The following is a 16190-nucleotide window of genomic DNA, read 5'->3' on the forward strand; positions in this document are numbered from 1 at the left end:
TAGAGTTACCTGGTGATATAGAATTGACAGGTCACACAAAATGAAGTGGGCATCTTAACATTTTATATTTGCTCTTAATTCTCCATTTCATGCTAATGTATCTGTAATGATATGCTTTTTGATATATTTCTGAAATGTGAGTTTAGATTTTGGGAGCACTAGGTAGACTGAAGTTAACGTGTATTTGTTTATTAAGGTTTCCTATTTGTATTGCAGTTCATGTTAATACGCAGTGCATATTACAGAATAAAAATTGAAGTCTAGGGCTGTATATGGAAGATATGTAATTAGGCTTCCTTCTGCATTTTGAATATCCCATTCTCAGTGATGTTGTTAACAGTTAATTCATGTTGAAGAATTCAAACATGTCTAAAGTGTTGGGTTTTTTGGAGTTGACAAGGAATTTGATAGAGCTTTCATTTAGGAATCCTTCACCAAAAAAACTTCTCATGACCTAACCTGTCATATCATCATCACCTAATATGGGATTTTTGTAGGGCTGGACCAATAAAATAAGTGAAATGTGCTCATGCTTTTAAAAGCTCTTGATGCACTGTTCAGAGACTAATGTTCACCTTCATCTATCCTGCTCTCATGGTGTTGTCTGAAGCAGATTTCTTTTCATCCTGTTGCACCCTGCTGCAGGCCAGCCCTAGAAATATTGGCCCCAATGCTTGTGCCAGAAGATGAAGTGCAGTTAAACCTCATGTCGTTCATAAGATTTATTCAAGGTTCATTTTATAAAGTTAAGTCTCTCACTTAAAATAAGTAGATAATCTTCTACCTTGTAGTTCAAGACTTAAACATTACTTCAAATTATGCTTTTTCCTCTGAATGCCTGCAGGGAATTCTGCTTCTTATCTTTCTAAGGAAGCAGAATTTAATAAAAATGAAGTCTTTTGTCCGGTTCCATTAAAAGAATGTCAGGACAGTCTACCAATTATTTCTGGGTCATAATTTGGAATTCATGTAGAAGCACACAGCCCGTTGGGTGATTAAATAATATTATATTTCGGCTATATGCTTTTTTCAGTATACTATTAGCTATCAATGTAACAAAGACAACATTTATTTTAGCCAGACCTTAATTTTCAGCTCATTTTTTTAGTGGGGTTGGTTGAGTTGGATCTACAGTTTCATGCATATTTTTGGTGAGCATTTTAGGTCTTTTACTCACTTGCTTTTAATGTATGGTTCTGAGTTTATCTGAGTTCACCTTTGTGAAATAAACATCTAAGCAAACATAGTTAATACTAATACTAATACTAATAATATCAGGAGCATGGGATTTCCCCCTGAACAGACCTATGAAATGTCTCTAATAGCTATATAATGGATAGGGGTTGTTGGCATCTGTCTGTCTCGGGAGCCAATGGAGAAGTGCGCCTTTTGAAGTGAAGTCAAACAGTTGGAAGGTTGCAGCGCCTGCTGTGGCTGCAGAGATCAATACGGGAGAGACATGTTTTATTGCAGGTGGGGCAGATGAAGGCATCCCATCTTGCTGCTACAGGTGCACCATGGCGTTTTTTCTCCCTGTACTCCTCCCAGCAGTCATTCCTCATCAGGTTACTGCTGTGAATACATGACCTATCTGTCTCCAGGCACTGCAAAGAATTCCCACATAGCAGGGTTGATGTGGCAAGCCCTCATGTCTTGTTTTCAGACATCTTTATAACACAGAGCTAGTCTGCCAATAGGCCTGGTGCCTGAAGCCAACTCCCTATAGAGCATGCCTTTGGGGGTAAGGGTAAGCTAGCACATTTTAGAGACTATGATTATCTCTATTCACATGGTAAAAGAAAGGCTTGAACTTCAAGATGCAAGGCAATAGGCTCCATGATATCAAAACATCTATCAAAGTTTACATTTTTGAACACAATTCAAAGTTTTGGTGCTGACATTTAAAGCCCTAAACGGCCTTGGTCCTGTATACCTGAAGGAGCGTCTCCACCTCCATTATTCAACCCAGATACTGAGGTCCAGCGCCAAGGGCCTTCTGGCAGTTTCCTCACTGCAAGAAGCCAAGTTACAGGGAACCAGGCAGAGGGCCTTCTCAGTAGTGGCGCCTGCCCTGTGGAACACCCCCCTCCAGATGTCAAAGAAATAACCACCTGATGTTTAGAAGACATCTGAAGGCAGCCCTGTTTAGGGAAATTTTTAATGACTGATGTTTTAATGTATTTTTTATCTTTTGTTGGAAGCTGCCCAGAGTGGCTGGGGAAACCCAGCTGGGGTATAAATAATATATTATTATTATTATTATTATTATTATTATTATTATTATTATTCTCATGCACACATTCTAGGGATCCTTTGATGAACCTGAATCTTTATTTGCCCCTTTTGTCATTGGTTCTCAATATTCTAGTACACACTGGTAGGTATCAGAGTGACTTGGCATTGAGATCTGGATTTCTCAAGGGAAAGCTCCTACACACGTTCTGTCTTCAATCTTTTACTCTGCTTTCTAGGTGAGAATGTCAGAGTCACTAAAAATCTATCTTTATGACGGCACACCCCAGATTTGAATGATTTTAGTATCTGAAGTGTTCAGATATATAAAAATCATGAACCTTAGATTACTGCAGTGTGTGTAAGTCCCTCATCCAATTTGCAAAGTTTATATACAAACTATAACATTTTCAGCCCGGTTTCTTACTACAATTGGAATATTTATTTGTGTAGTTTTAAACTTTGTCTTCCTTTATGAGGCAGTATTTTGCTTAAATTGAAGTGATGAGTAATATTAATGTTTAATTCTCTTTCAGAGAGTGCCTGCATAACTTGATATAGTCCCTAGAGAGCACAGCTGAAGGTCTGGCCTGTGTGCTTGATTAAATGATTTTTCCTAGCATCAGCACTAAATATATTTCACTCTCCCGACAGCAGAAAGTGTGAGATAGCTTTTCATGCTTTTATTGGGTTTTCTGTTCTTTCATCAGCCTGTTTGTAACGTATTTAATTGCATAAAGATAGGAAACATTATGTTCTCCCCAAGAAGCGCATTCTAACTTCTTTATGTTTCCTGACTGAGCTTTGTTTCACAGTGCGGCCTTTTTGCAGGGAGTCAGAAAATACAAGTGTGTATCCCATACCAAGGTAACCTGGGAGGGGAGGGGAGATTCTAAGGAGACAAGGGGTCATGTTTTCATACAATTTGTGTCCTATGGGAGGAGAGAGCAGGAAAAAGGCTGAGTTTCCTAGCATGCACTGTGCCCTTGCTTGAATGTCAGTCTCCATTTTACCTTTAGCACAGCTCAGCAACTGTTAGTGAGTGACAGTCTTCAAAACTGCAGGAGACCGTGAGCATTTCATTGACCTGTGCATAAATAGTTTTTACCAGGTATTCATGGCTTCACAAATTGACAGGAAAACGGAAAGGCATCGCTGTATTAAAGAGCTTTGATTATCCCAGATTAACATTTATTGAAAGATGTGGAGTTAAAACTATATATGCTGTTAAAACTTAGGTGGGTTTGATTTTTAAGTTGCTGAAATAGTACACGTTCTCCTTGGAAAGACTCCTGTAGCAGGCGAAGGCAGACCAGGAAGCATAACTATACATGCTGTTAGTATAGTTAAAGAACTAACAAGCTAAATGATCATATAAATAAATAAAAAGGGTTACTGTTTGGAACAATAAATGCTATTTCCAGATGTTTATTTTGTGTCCCAATGAAACGGAGCTCTTATGTACATTCTTCTTTACTAAGGCCTTGGGCAAAACTGTACACATTAGCAGCCTAGACTGCAGTGTGGTTCTCCCTCCTTCCTCAGATTTTCAAGTCACATTTGCATGCCAGAGAGGGAGTGGGGATGTCTTCACTTGATGCATATTACCTGTTTGGTTTCCCCATGCAGCAACCCCCCGCCCCCAATACATGCACCAAATTCCTGTACTTGAAGCTTTTCATCCATACGTGTGCTGTTATCTACACATGTGCAAGGGCTTTCTCAAATGTACCGTATTTTTCGCCCTATAGGACGCACTTTTCCCCCTCCAAAAATGAAGGGGAAACGTGTGTGCGTCCTATGGGGCGAATGCAGGCTTTCGCTGAAGCCTGGAGAGTGAGAGGGGTCGGTGCGCACCGACCCCTCTCCCTCTCCAGGCTTCAGGAAGCTCTGCGCAAGCCGTGGGAGCCCGCGGGAGTTCCCCCTGGGCTCCCACGGCTTGCGCAGAGCTGCCTGCACCCCAAAGCCCCAGCACCCTGAGCAGTCGCGCTGGGGCTTCGGGTAGCTCTGCACAAGCCGCGGGAGCCCTCCCCCAGCTTGCGCAGCGCTGCCTCTTATCCCGAAGCCCCAGCACGCTCAGCAGTCGCGCCGGGGCTTCGGGTAGCTCTGCGCAAGCCGCGGGACTGTGGCTCGCATAATGCGCGCACAGCTTCAAGCACCAAGTTGTGGGGCCTCATTGATGCCAGTGTAAACAGTAATACAGTATGTATGCAGCCTTAGTCATATAATAGGTACCTGTTAGGCAACTCTCTGTTGCAGGAAACAAACACTTCTGAGGTCAGTTTTTGGCATAGGCATGCAATGTTGAGCGTACTATGTAATTGTATCTTCTGCATAAAAGTGCTGCTGCAGGTGCTTCTACAAATACAGCACATCTACACAGTTCCTTTCATACCTTAACAATGGAAAGGGCAGGGCCCAACTTTTGTTACAAAGTCTTAAAACATTTCTCTCTGTGTGATAGATTGTGTGTGTGTGCTTCTGCTGTAGCTCTGAGGCTTCTTCTTCCTGTTGGATAGCCAAGAATACCCTTAATAACAATAAAACAGCCACAAAGGACTACCTCATAGATAGAGATTGAGATAGAGATGATAGAGATAGAGATAGAGATAGATAATCAGCTCTTCCCCTTTTGGCACAGTAATTTTCCATTAGAAGCTATCTAGACTTTTCTGTGTCACTGGCATTTTTCTAGGTGATTATGTGACCTCATTCTCTCTTAGACAGAACATGGATTAACGATATAGTATGGTGTGTGTATCCACAGGTATCCATCCAGGGTTGATTTCTCTGCAGTTACTTCAAACCCGGCTTTAGCTAATGTTTGGGTATATGCAGAGTAGCAAGCAGGCAACTGAAAAAAGCAACAGGTTTTTAATTGTATAAGGTTGGGGTTTTTAGTGGTCTTGTGGCAAGAAGCATTGTTCTAGCAATTGGTTCCCATGAGACAAATTACCTGGGCAACCTCTTGCCCAAATTCATCCCTATCTTACAATAATATTATTGGAGTATTGTGTGGTTTATTGGGGCGTCACATGTTAAGCCTTTGTATTTTTGTTGCCAGCAACTACATGCCATCTTTTACTTGCATATGTCGATAGGTTTTAGGCAGATGAATGCTAAAGGGACCTCTGATTATCCCCCTTGTTCCTTGTAGCTTACAAGTGTTTGAAAACAGATAACTCTGCATTCCCAGGGTATCCTGATGTGTTGCTTGCTACATATTAGAGGTTTCCAGTTTCTCATGTTACTGTGTTTCTGTACAGAATTATGTAAGAGCTATATTTTGACTAATATAGCTTGGCCTTGGTCCTGTATACCTGAAGGAGCGTCTCCACCCCCATCATTCAGCCCGGACACTGAGATCCAGCACCGAGGGCCTTCTGGCGGTTCCCTCATTGTGAGAAGTGAGGTTACAGGGAACCAGACAGAGGGCCTTCTTGGTAGTGGCGCCCGCCCTGTGGAACGCCTTCCCATCAGATGTCAAGGAAATAAGCAGCTATCCTATTTTTAAAAGACATCTGAAGGCAGCCTTCTTTAGGGAAGTTTTTAATATTTAATGCTGTATTGTTTTTAACACTTGATTGGGAGCCGCCCAGAGTGGCTGGGGAAACTGCCAGATGGGTGGGGTATAAATATTATTATTATTATTATTATTATTATTATTATTATTATTATTAATAAATCTTAAATTCCATATCAAAATAAAGCATAAAAGGAGATTTACTAAGATTAACAAGTCTTTACTAAGCCTGGATGATCACTTATGGCTAGGTCATGCAAACATTTTTGCATGTGAGTATCTTTAGTAATCTAGGTGTTTCAAATGAAATGAAATGAAATGAAATGGAAATGACTAAGGTTTTCCCATGGCAAAATTTCAGACCTTTGAGTCTGTCATACTGAAAAGGTGCAGCAAACTTTTAGAATGTGGATCTTAAATCTATTATATGATGCTAATGGTCCTCCTGTGTATCTGTTCAAAAGCTATAGCTTTTGGGTCCCAGTATGTTAGGAATCACAAATCACCTTCATGGAACACTAAGATATAAATATGCTTGTAAAATGGGTCACAGGAGTAGTGGAATAAGGACATAGGTCATCATGTTGTTGTCTGAAAGGCATCGTGTAGTTGCTAGAAATAACATTTCCATTTTATACACTCTTGTGTACACCATTTCTGAAGGCAAATCCACAATAACTGACTACATTCATGTGCTTAATGGCACTATACCTGGACTAAATAAGTAAAAAAATACTTTTAGCAGATGTTGTTTCTGGACGTTGGGATTTTATATATCTAGTAGTAGGAAAACTTAATTATTTATATATCCTATGAGAAACCGATTATGTACTGTATTTTTTGCTCTATAAGACTCACTTTTTCCCTCCTAAAAAGTAAGGGGAAATGTGTGTGTGTCTTATGGAGCGAATGCAGGCTGCGCAGCTATCCCAGAAGCCAGAACAGCAAGAGGGATTGCTGCTTTCACTGCGCAGCGATCCCTCTTGCTGTTCTGGCATCTGAGATTCAGAATATTTTTTTTCTTGTTTTCTTCCTCCAAAAACTAGGTGCGTCTTGTGGTCTGGTGCATCTTATAGAGCGAAAAATACGGTAAGTATAGGACAAATTCATTATAAAGCCAAAAGTTTTAAAGTGAAGATTATATAAAAATATAAAATACTCTTCTATAACATAAAATGATGTTTAAAAGATATCTAAACCATGCTATTAGATCAGGGGTAGGCAACCTAAGGCCCGGGGGCCAGATGTGGCCCAATCGCCTTCTCAATCCAGCCCGCGGACGGACCAGGAATCAACGTGTTTTTACATGAGTAGAATGTGTCCTTTTATTTAAAATGCATCTCTGGGTTATTTGTGGGACATAGGAATTCGTTCGTATTTTTTTCCCAAAATATAGTCTGAGAGACAGTGGACTGGCCCACCGCTGAAAAAGGTTGCTGACCCCTGTATTAGATGTTCTCTATGAGGGACGTGTGTGGTGCTGTGGGTTAAACCACAGAGCCTAGGACTTGCGGATCAGAAGGTCGGCGGTTTGAATCTCCGCGACAGGGTGAGCTCCCGTTGCTTGGTCCCAGCTCCTGCCAACCTAGCAGTTCGAAAGCACGTCAACGTGCAAGTAGATAAATAGGTACCGCTCTGGCGGGAAGGTAAATGGCGTTTCAGTGCGCTGCTCTGGTTCGCCAGAAGCGGCTTAGTCATGCTGGCCACATGACCCGGAAGCTGTACGCCAGCTCCCTCGGCCAATAAAACGAGATGAGCTCCGCAACCCCAGAGTCGGCCATGACTGGACCTAATGGTCAGGGGCCCCTTTACCTTTACCTTTATGCTGTCCCATATCGTTGTCTTGCTAAAAACACAGCTCATTAAAACGCTTAATGATCTGAGTAATTCCTCAAACTTCATTATCAAAACTTGATTGTGCAAGCAACAGCATTGTAATGTTTTGTTTAAATTGTACTGATTGAATATTTGTATAAAACTGCAGTCTTATATCTATTTACATGGGAGTCAGCCCATTGAATTCAGTAGAACTAGCTTCTGATCTGATTATAGGATTGTGCTTCTACTCGTGTGACAAGACAGCTGCGATGAGAGCAGTTCACTTTGAATGGGGAAAAGAGTGAGCAGTGCAGGGGAAGAATACCAAGCCTTGACTGCTCATGTACAGCCACTTACAGGGAACACTGTGAAAATGCTGCTCTGTGGTTTATCCAACAACCAAATCACATTTTTGTTTTTATAAGCAGAGCATGAGAGTTCACCCAGCTTTTCTCTGTAATCAAAAAAACTGAAAACATTCCCAGGCTAGCTTGTCTCTGACCCTTTTGAGGTCATTGTTTATTTCAGCTAGGCTTGAACTTAAGTAAGCTTGCTCTCCTATTTGTTTCCTTTCTGTGCATTCAGATCTCATGTAAACACTGTTTCCACTTTATGAGAGTCATTACTGTATTTAAATGGTCAGAATGGATAGTGGCAATCACCAGAACGCTTTAATAAAAATGATATACTGCACCTCTAGCACATTTGGCCAAAGACAAGCTCCTTATTTCCTGTGCACTTTTTCTGTTGTATCCCATCACACCCAGAATTGTACACAGCTCCTCTTCTTCTGTGGCCCCATACTTCTTTCTCACCAAACGTGAACCATTGGCCACCTGGCAGGTGACTGTTGGAGCCCAACAATGTCTGAGGGTCACATGCACCATAATTCCTGATGTAGGCAGAGCAGGCAGCTGTAAACTGGGATACTGGGAAATGAACCTTTAGGCAGTGTCTGGGAAGGGGACATCAAGGGTAGATACATCTACACCAAGATCAGTGAACAAGATCAGTTGCCCAAGCATTTTATAACTGGATCAGAAGGAGCCAATGGGTTGCCTGGTCCTTCATCCTGGTGTCCCATAATGCACAGAATGGGTTGTTACAAAGAGCACCGAAGCATAGGTCAGGAGTTTCCTGTTTGACTCTTTGATGAACCTGAACTTCACATGGGTTGTTCCCAAGTGATGGGCATGGACATTAAATTAAACTGCCTCCAAGACTATTGATATTACTGGACATATTGCCATATCCACAACAGCGTGTAGACTTGAATCTCGAGAGGGGTACATTAAATATGTTCCAGAAGCCATTATTCCAAATTTAACCAACTGCTGTCTTTAGAAACCCTTTTTATTGTCTAATAATGCAGCAATTGCTAAGCACCGGAAAAAAGAATTACAAGTTGCATGCTGTTAGATGGTAGATTTATCCTTATGAATTTAACAAGTTTATTTAACATGTTAAATCGTAATGATTAAGCATCATTTATTTTGTTTAGTTAATTATTTATTTATCCCTTCTGGCTTTAATTGTACTTCAGTGATTTCTTGCTCTGAATCTTAAAAAAGATGATCCATACCTACATAGATTAAAAAAGAAACAGTCATTGAGGATTAAATGGGAAGACAGTTTATTAAATCTAAATAACACTAGGAGAAAGGCAACTAAGCCACGGTATTATCTAATTCCATTCTATTGAAATGGAGGTCTCAGGATAAATTCTTTCTTTAAGAACTGAATTGATACATTAACTTTTAATATATTTTAGTATATTTTTAGTATATTTTTACAATGCTCCTGTAAATGAAATAAACAGTGGTGGTACCTCAGTTTATGAACTTAATCCTTCCAGAAGTCCGTTCTTAAACCAAAGCCGTTTAGCAGTAGTCAATTAGCCACAAGTGATAAGGAATTCTATTCAGGCAAGTGAGTGAGTTGGTGAAGGAAGGGTGGGATACTCTATTCCTCTTCTGTGTCCAACTTAGAAACTAAGCAGCCTGCCAGAGGAAGGAATCACCGTATTTCATGCCCTGCACAGAAATGCAGCAGGTGGTTGCTGGAAGGATGGCGCACTCTTCTTTACCATCTCCCAACAGGCTGGTGATATTTTTTTACTGGGCCACATTTTGCTTGGCGAGGCTCTGGGCAAGAAGGCGAGTGGAGGCTGCCCCTTGGCCGTGCCGCGGTATATACGGCAAGTGACCACACCCCCTGGCTAACCTGATTGGTCAGCTGGGAGGGGCGTGATGCAGCCAGGAGCCCTAATGACGTGGGCAGCATTCCTTCGCCCACTCCCGGGTCCCTGTGAGGTCCAGGATGCCCGCCAGTAATGCTGCGCCCCCTGGGAAGAGGAGTCCTCTTCTCGTAATGTTGTGTAACTTATTTACGAGTTTAAGCTATTCTAATGCATGTTGCAGTATTCCTCTTAAACATAATTGTTTTAAGTAGGCTGAAACAGGTGATCTGCCCACCCAAGTGTGTAGAAACTATTCTGTGTGCCTTCAGAAAGGCAATATATCTTATCTTCCTTTTCAGCCCTGTGGTGACAAACCATTTCCATTGGCAGGCCACCACAGAGTAATGAAGCCAACCATTTGCTGTAGTAACTGACAGCAGTTGGTGAATAGGTTGAACTGTAGAAAAATTGGCCAGTCAAAGCAACCAGGAGCCCTCTACCATTACTTTGATGCAACTGGTCTTCCTGATGAAGTTCAGTGAAGTGGAGATGGGTATAAACTTTCTTAGAAGGATATGGCTGAAGCAACTGAGAAGAATCTACTGAATACCTTAAAAACCATTACCTTTCTTTCAGAAGTGTGTGCTTTAAAACTTTACTGCTCTGAGTGCAGTGTCATTTTGTTTTAAGGTTTGATTTTTGCCATCAGTATTCTACTCCTGGAGTATCCGTAACTGACCTTCAAATGTTGGATAGATAACAAATGAAACTCTCAGCTTTTTTTTTCGTTTGTTGGTACACTTGTTTAAACAAAATATGGCTGAGGAGCATTTTTGCTAGGGCCTTAGTTTGTTACTCTCAGAGAATAAATCACTTCAGCGCTAGTCACTTGAACCATGCCAATTTAAAAATCAATCAGCAGTGGGCCTGACATCTATGTAATGAGTTGGGTTATAAAACAAGGCTCCTGGAAAGAGGAATTAAAGTCATCTTGAGTGGCTCATAGTAGGCCTTCATATACTTGCTATTTTATCTGGAAATAAGAAACCAACAATGAATTGGTCTTTAAAATTGTATCAAGAGATATATTTGGGATCACTTTATTTTCAAGACCAATAACGCCACACTAGTGAACATACCGAAGGCGGATTCCTGCACTCTTCTTTTACCATTTCAAAGTATAGCTGGTTAGAAGGGAAACGTGTTCAAGGAATAGCAGGTGCCTTTTGCCTCTTCAAGAACTCTAAACTTTGTCAGAAGCCATATTTGTGGACTGTGGAGTTTGTATTGATTCTTGTCAATCATGTGGACCACCAGGAGGCGAGCACTGACTTAAGTGGCCTGCGCTTGTACTATAGCAGTCTTCCACAACATGGTGTTCTCCAGATGTTTAGGACTACAGGTCCCATAAGCACAGCTGTGCTGGCTGGTGCTGATGGAAGTTGTAGTCCAAAACATCTAGAAGGCATCAGTTTGGGGAAGGATGTACTGTACTATAGGAATCACAGTGGACTTCTTAAAACTCTATACCAAATTACCATCCCAGTGGGCTCTGTTTTAGAGGAAGTAGGTGCAGGAATGAAAAAGTGGAATTGCTGAGTAGAAGAGAGAATTCTGCATAATGCACAGGGTTGTCTTGTTTCAAAAGATAGAGTATCCAATATTAAATCAATATTTAGCCAGTATGCAGTTTCTGAAGTAGCACAAATCCATTCCTTCTCTGCAGATTTCTTCTGTTAGTGTGTTGGATTCTTCTGTTCATGTATTGGATTTGCCTACACTACAAAAGCCCTCTCCATGTATTCAGAAGACCACATATGGGCATAAAGTATGCAGGGTGTGTGTGTATGTATGTGCATGTGTCAATCCTGCCTCCCATGTTGATGGGCATTTCTGCTTCACTTTCAGAGTAGGAGTGGCATTTTAAGAGCTTTTGGATTAATGAACTGAGAAGCCTGTTTTTATCGAGAAGTCTGCTTATCTTATTTGGTAGGTGGCATTCCAGCCGGCCTCCATGGTAACCCAGCCGAGGGTCAGAGGCAGACGCCTTCCCCGTGAAGACGGTGTTGGGTGGTGCCCTACTCAAGGGGCGGGCCTCACTGTCCAATCAGCACTGGTGGAGTTGTGTCTAGTACTACGGGGAGGCTGTCTTCTCGCACCCTTCACCAGAGCTCCCACTCTCCTCACCCTCTTTTTCTGCTTTGATGCATTGCAACCTTGCAATGGACTAATGTCAGTCACCATATTGTTGGGACTGTGCAGGAATTTTCCCCCTTAGCCAATTGACTGACTCCAACATTTGGTTTTCGCCTGCTTCGTAGCAATCGTGACAACTTTGTGAGGTTAGGCATTGGGTAAGCCTTTGTTTGGATGGAGGGGAGGTTGTAGCCTCCGCCTGACCCTCCCCATTAAGGGTATCCTGTTTAAAGTGGATATCCTGTTAAAGTGGGGGTGTGGATTCTGTCCAATGCCTGGACGTGGGCTAGGGCCATACCACTCCTCCAATGGGGACTCCAATAGGGAGAAAAGATTGCTTTTAAGACAGCAATTGACCTGAACCTCCCTGGGATTGACTAGTCCTGTTGGACATCCCTGATGTAAATCATAGGGCTCCCCCTATTGGTGGTTTACCCTTATCTGGACTCCCAGAAGAAGATGGGCAAGAATCGGGATATAGTCTGGCTTTACCCAGTACCTAACCCAGACCGGTCACATCTGTAACCAAAAAAGTTGTGGCCTATTTGAACCCATAAACCAAAATCTGCTTGTTTCTGTGCTTCACGTTCTTGATTTGTGTGTGTGCTGTTGACAGAACACTGGTTACTTCTCACAGAGAAGTTTTGCAGTGTGGAAACTAAATGCTGGACGACCTTTGATCTGATGCAGTTTGGCTCTTACATTCTTTTTTTTTTTTAAACATAATTTTTATTAACAGGCCAATCCAATCACATTATTTCCAAATCATATTACTTCCAAATTATACAGCCAGATTTTTTAATTTTGTTGGGGGTACCCTTACATCAAGCTCCGAACGAGAATCAAAACATCACTTCTGTTACTGCTTTTATCAAACGATTCTATCCAGCTCTGTCCAGATAGTCTCTTTATTACTTCTTCATCTTCTTGCTGTTATCATGTATTCCTTTCTTTGCAATCTCTGATAATCTTCGCAAGCAGGTTAAGAACAAACAACATCTGCGTGGATTTGGCACACTCCAAAGGTCATATCTCATAAGGACAGCCGCCATTACTCCCCTTCTTCAAAAATTTTTCCTCGGTCTGTCCTATTAATTTTCCCAAGCTTGCCACATATATCACAAAGGGGCTCTGCCAGGTTATCACATTCAATCCATCATTTACATTCCAATGACCCTGGTCCTCCTCCCTTCGTCTTTCTTCGACAAGCCTGTCTTAGCAAGACGCCATTAACAACTGCGTCATAGAATTTTCCTTCCGCACTCCATATTTACCAGTCCTCTCTTCAATCAATAATTCACTCCACACAGCTCTTAAATTCTTGCTTGCGATTAGTAAAAGGCGACGATTCGTCTCTCTTGGGGTGGAGGTTTATAAATACTCACATGAGGCAAAGAAAATAAAAGTTTTTTCCTCCACCCCCCCTCTTTTTCGCTCCGCACATACCAGTCTCGTAATGGTGGTTCATCGCTTGACTTATTTGTCTCCTCCCGTTGCTCCAAACACAGAGATGCATTAATCAGCAGCCTTATCTCTCGAACTTTGCTTGATGTAAGTGCTTCAGCTTCATTCCAATTATATATTTCCAATTATAATTCCGAGCTGAAGCTAACCAGCGCGTGCTGATTGGAATCGGCGTCAGGAAGAGCTGACTTCATCGAGGGCTCGTGCCAAGTGACCGGCACCCCCGACTCTTGAATCCGGGGGTGCATTGTGGACACCGCTGGCAAGGCAGCCCCCCCATCTCCTTGGGGGGGGGGTTGGAAGACTGCATACTTCCCATAGCAGCCTCTTAATTACCTCGTATGGGTCAGAGAGATGTTATTGTCGGCCATCTTCCAATGCGCCACCTGGTGGCCCCCCTGGCTCTTGCATTCTTAGCACTTCTAGAAACATAGCCTGCGTTATTAAAATCTGCACCAGCTTCCACATATTTTCTGCAGCAAATCCAGGGTCCCAGTAAAGCTCAGGACCATATGAGAACTGGCAGAAACAGCCTCTAGAAAGCCCTAATTGTAAAGTAGCATTTCTGAATGTAATCAGAACAGTAACAGGATGTAACCTTTCCCCATAATGTTACAGAGCTCACTCCTTGGGGATATGCACACTTGCACATCTTTTCCCAAGAAAACCCTATGAAGTATATTTGTTTAATCTGGCCTTCAAGGATTAGGGAGAGAACATATTGTGGTTTACTGCTGTTGCATTTAGTTCTTGCAGGTTTTGGGATTCAGGTGTCTCTTAAAAGAGCTAGTTTAAAAAATAAATAATTTTTAGTTGTGTTTATATTCTTTAAAAGTTTACCCAGTTTTGTATTTTGAGCTACAACGAGATGGGGGGGGGGCATTTATTAAAACAAAGAGAAATTTGCATTCTCTTTGACAGCTTTCTCCACAGAGAGAAAATATTTATGTGTACCATTGTCTTTTAAAGCAATTTTTTCCACACTAATTTTTATATTAAAATTAAGATGTAAGTGTGGATGAGCATTGACAATAATTGTTTTCATATAGCCTGAGAAAGTGAGACATTATATGATCAATAGTAACATTGTTTTGTCATGGTGAATAAAGCATTGGATGCTATCGAAGAATTCAATTTAATTAGGCATACAATTAAATCTCTCTCTAATCCAATCTCAGAAAGCCAAATGTCAGCAGCATTTTTCAGAACCACAGGGATCTGTTAGAGGCTGCCTAGCATCTTCAGATAAAACCTAATTTGAAAGGCTTGATAGGAGAGTATCACTGCAAGTACACAGCTTGTGAAAGGCTGGTATGCAGTTAGTTTTCTATCTAAAAAAATAAAGAAAGAAAGAAGCACTGTGTTCTGAATGTTAAGAATGTCTTCAGGTTGAAGTTTGCCTGTTTAAATAAAAGGGGGAGAAAATCCTTAGGTGCTTTCCCCTATTGTCATTGGATGCATTTTCTTTGCAGATTATTATTTGACAAACTCCATTTTTATAAAACAGCAAAGCTCCATTTTGGCAGGCTGTAATGCAAACTGGGGGGAGGGGGGAGGGGAAGATTGCTCAGTCCCTCAGGAAGTTGCTGACTAGAAATCCTTCCTGAAGTTCCCAAAGGAAACGCTAATTCTTAAGTTACTCAGCCTTTATTAGCCTGAGGAATAGAAACCCTCTCTAGTTCAGTGGTGGGAAACTTTTTCTCTCTCTGCTGAGAACCACATTCCATCAAGTGTAATCTGTCATGAGTGGGTGGGGGCAGAAACAAACCCAAAGGCTCTTTCTCTCACCACCCTTCCGAATCCAAATTAATTTGTGTGTACATATGCACACCTCTGCGTGTACACACACATGCACATGCTACTTCATCCTCTGCCCCTCCTAGCTCAGGACCCCCACTCTTCCACACATACCACCTGGTCATTCATTCATTCATTTATTCATCCATCATACTCACTCACTCACTCTGAACAAAACGTTGCTTCCCTGCCATTTCTTCATCCCACACTTTTCTCCTTCTGCACTTGTATGGCTTTCTTCCTCCAGCATATACCAGATAGGGCCCAGTAATATTCTCCTGTATGCTCTTTCCATCACCCTGAGATATGGGGCTCCTGCAACTTTTACCCTCATTGGAGTTAGGGGAGGGATTAAGAGGTCTCCCTCACAAGCTCTGTAGATAATTTCGTCTGCACGAGACTCTTAATCTCAGGGTAATGGGTTTGAGCCCCATGTTAGGCAAAAAATTCCTGCATTGCAGGGGTTGAACTAGATGGCCTTTGTGGTTGTTCCCCAACGCTACAATTCTATGATTCTATAAGCCACTCCCAGTTGCTTCCTTATTCTGGAACCTGGCTCATGCCGTTTTGCAGAGAATGTATTTTCTTCTTCTTTGGGTGCCAAATGGTTCTGATGAATAAACTTACATTTGCCTACTATACTACTCTGCCCCTGGATTCCAGCCTTCTGCTCCTGCGTAAAATACTTGCTTGTTCTACAGCTTGAACTGTAGTATCTATTTATCAGTAGTGAGTTATCCCTCAAGCGCCTAGAAGGCTAAAGGGAAAACCTATTTAGGGCAGTAATGAGGAATAACATCCGTTTTATGAGTATGCATAATTTTTAATTTTAATTGGGAACCATCTGATAGTACAGATAGAGAAGGTTGGTAATTAACACGCTGCCTGACTCTAGAGTCTCTCATCAATATTTGCTTGAACTTTCCATAAACTGGATGGCCTTAAGTCTTCATACATTGTACAGAGAGATAACACTTATAT

General features: G+C 41.7%; 1 protein-coding gene across 12 annotated transcripts in view; it reads left to right on the plus strand.

Annotated features, from left to right (window-relative positions):
* PTPRE (protein tyrosine phosphatase receptor type E) overlaps positions 1–16190 on the plus strand; it is a 158726-nt gene that overhangs the window by 83835 nt on the left and 58701 nt on the right. The window contains exon 1 of one of the 12 annotated variants that reach the window (XM_083616912.1): positions 11708–11741. The exons of the other annotated variants lie outside the window; for them this stretch is intronic. The gene's annotated coding sequence lies outside the window, so the exon portion shown is untranslated. Of the gene's footprint in view, positions 1–11707; positions 11742–16190 lie in introns of those variants that run through there. 12 annotated transcript variants of the gene reach the window in all.

The sequence above is a fragment of the Podarcis filfolensis genome (genome assembly GCF_964270895.1).
Source record: "Podarcis filfolensis genome assembly, chromosome: 5".
Lineage (NCBI taxonomy): Eukaryota > Metazoa > Chordata > Lepidosauria > Squamata > Lacertidae > Podarcis > Podarcis filfolensis.